This window comes from Helianthus annuus, chromosome 6 (assembly GCF_002127325.2).
Source record: "Helianthus annuus cultivar XRQ/B chromosome 6, HanXRQr2.0-SUNRISE, whole genome shotgun sequence".
Taxonomy (NCBI): domain Eukaryota; kingdom Viridiplantae; phylum Streptophyta; class Magnoliopsida; order Asterales; family Asteraceae; genus Helianthus; species Helianthus annuus.
In genome coordinates this window covers 82,454,473-82,457,320 of record NC_035438.2, presented here as the reverse complement: position 1 = coordinate 82,457,320, position 2,848 = coordinate 82,454,473, and the positions used below count along the sequence as shown (strand labels likewise).

General features: G+C 43.4%; 1 non-coding gene across 1 annotated transcript; it reads right to left on the bottom strand.

Annotated features, from left to right (window-relative positions):
• Window positions 1-2,407: 2,407 nt before the first annotated feature.
• LOC118479989 lies at window positions 2,408-2,514 on the bottom strand. The gene has a single exon (XR_004861630.1). It is a non-coding gene; the product is annotated as a small nucleolar RNA R71 (small nucleolar RNA).
• Between the last annotated feature and the right edge of the window lie 334 nt (window positions 2,515-2,848).

The window sequence follows — 2,848 nt, the reverse complement described above, 5'->3', positions numbered from 1 at the left end:
GGAACACAAGTGGATTGCCCGACCCCTCAACGGCATCCTCCCAAGCAAAATAGAGAAGACAGAAGACTGAACACGCCCCGTGCTCAGCCAGCACGGGGCCGTGCCCAAGAAGCAGCAGAAAAGACAAACCTATAGAAGCTTCTATTGCCCACCACGGGGTCGTGTCCAGCGGACACGGGGGCGTGGCGAAAGTACAGCAGGCGCATTAATTGTAATTGCGAATTACAATTAATGAAGAGAGAGAGTGTCAGACAGGCACGGGGGCGTGTCCAGCAGACACGGGGCCGTGCCCAGCCTTCTGTTCAGCCTATAAATAGGAGTGCTTGGTTTCATTGCAACTCATCCCTTGGCACACCACCTCTCTCACACTTCATCCACCACCCACCACCACCATAACACCATCATCCACCACCATCATCCATTGTCCATCATAGAGTGTGTGAGTCGTCTCGGGATCCAAGATTGATCGTAAGAGTTCTTGACAATCAAGGCCATGTTTGCCTAAGTCTCTTACATCACTTGGTGAAGACAAGTGTTTAGTATAATACTTTTTATTTTTAATCTTTTGCACTTTTTATTTGGTTTTGTATTAATGACTTTAATAACTAGTTACTTATGTTAAAGGTGATCTTTCCTTATCGTTTGTCCGTGGTGTCTTGGCATTATTTTACTGTCTATATAAAATAAAAGATTTTCACCATTCATATCTCCACGGTCTATATGGAGGTATGTTGGCTACCTGGTCGGGGGTTAAGGGAACGGTTTGGTAAGGGTCTTGCCTTTGTTCAGCGTTTAGAGGTCCTGCAAGGGACCTGGGTCAAATTTAGTAGGATCTCCTTCAATGCCCATAGGTATTGGATGGCGGGGATCCAAACTCTTTGACCCCCTCATAAGTTAACTACTATTAATATTATAACCCGGCTATTTAGGACTGTATCCCTGCTGACTCAGACTACTTAGTCGAGGGTAACGTCATCGCCAAAAGCGGGGCCTACCATGATTTGCATTAATAACTTAATTCATTATCTTCCAATAATCCAACCCTTTAGGATTGTATCCTTGCTGACTCAAACTACTGGGTTGAGGGTAACGTCGCCTTCAAAAGAGGGGCCTACTACAATAACTAAGATAATCTCTTAAACAAGTGCAAAAGTGCAAAAATAATCAAAGGTTATACTAATACACGAGTTGGATCCAAGTGATTCATCTTGTCTATCTGTTTTTATTTTATTTTTATTTTTCAGCATTTAGTTAGTTTTTATTTTCTTAGTTTAAAAACCTTTTCTAACATTTTGATTTGATTAGACGTTGAGGATAAACCGGTACTAAAAGCTCTTGTGTCCTTGGACGACCTCGGTATCTTACCAAAACTATACTACGTTCACGATGGGTGCACTTGCCCATATGTGTGTTTAGTGTTAGTAAATATCGTGTTTTATAAATTTAAAACTTGGCTAAAAGTGTAAAAAGGGCTTAAAATATACATCAAAAATATATTACACTACACGCACATCAAGTTTTTGGCGCCGTTGCCGGGGACACAAGGATTTTAAGAAAGTTAGGAATCAACGGCTTAATCATATTTTTGTTTTTCTTTTTAATTTTAGGATTTTTCTTAGTTTTTCAGCTTCTGCAGAGCTCAGCACGGGCCGTGCCTGGTCGGACACGGGCCGTGCCCAGCGTTGTTACTGGCAGCTTTTAGTTTTCCAAGTTACAGACGGCTGACCACGGGGCCGTGTCGGTGCAACACGGGGCCGTGTCCAACTCTCCAGTAACTGGGATCTGGAAAACAATCACTGTAACTCCGACCACGGGCCGTGTTCACTGAGCACGGGGCCGTGGTGAACTTTCTGACCAGCATTCTTTTCTGTTTTTATTGCAGGACTTGGAACCAGACGTCACCCCTACGTAGTGTATGAGCTCCAGTTCTAATAAGGACATAAAAGAACCTCTAGAAGAACCCGAACGTTTTCTCAGAAAAAGACTAAAAGCCAAGAACCAAGAGAAAGTTTTAGGGAATCCACTTCCAATGGCGGACCAACGTACCCTCATGGATTATCTAAGACCCACCGTAGGTAACCTAGGCGCCGCTATCAATGCACCGAATGTTGAAGCCAATAACTTCGAACTTCGGCCGCATTTGATACAAATGCTTCAAAACTCCGCAACCTTCCATGGGCTTGCGGACGAGGACCCCCATCTACATATTACTAATTTCTTAGAAATATGTGATACTTTTCAGATCAATGGAGCATCAAATGACGCCATCCGCCTTCGAATGTTTCCTTTCTCATTAAAAGACCGAGCAAAAGCTTGGCTCAACGCCCTCCCAGCTGGATCGGTAAACACCTGGGATGAACTAGCCCAAAAATTTCTATATAAGTATTTCCCTCCCGCTAAAACAGCTAAATTAATGACTGAAATTAAAACATATTCACAAGAGGATGGGGAATCCTTATATGAAACTTGGGAAAGGTTCAAGGAGCTATTGCGAAAGTGTCCGCATCACGGCCTTGCGATATGGCAACAAGTATCCACCTTCTATAATGGGTTGTTGCCACACACAAGGCAGACACTTGATTCTAGCTCCGGGGGACTTTTAGGTAATCGCCGCCCGCATGAAATATATAACCAAATTGAGGAAATTGCTCAAACCAATTTTCAGTGGCACACTCCCCGAGGCAATAAATCTATTTCCCCGGGCGCCCATAAGGTTGATGAAAGCACTTCTTTACAAGCCCAAATTGAGGCTCTTTCTTCAAAAATAAAAAAATTGGAAATGACAAAAAGGGTCTCGGTTATGGCTTGTGAAGGGTGTGGTGGGCCACATGAAAATTGGAGTTGTATG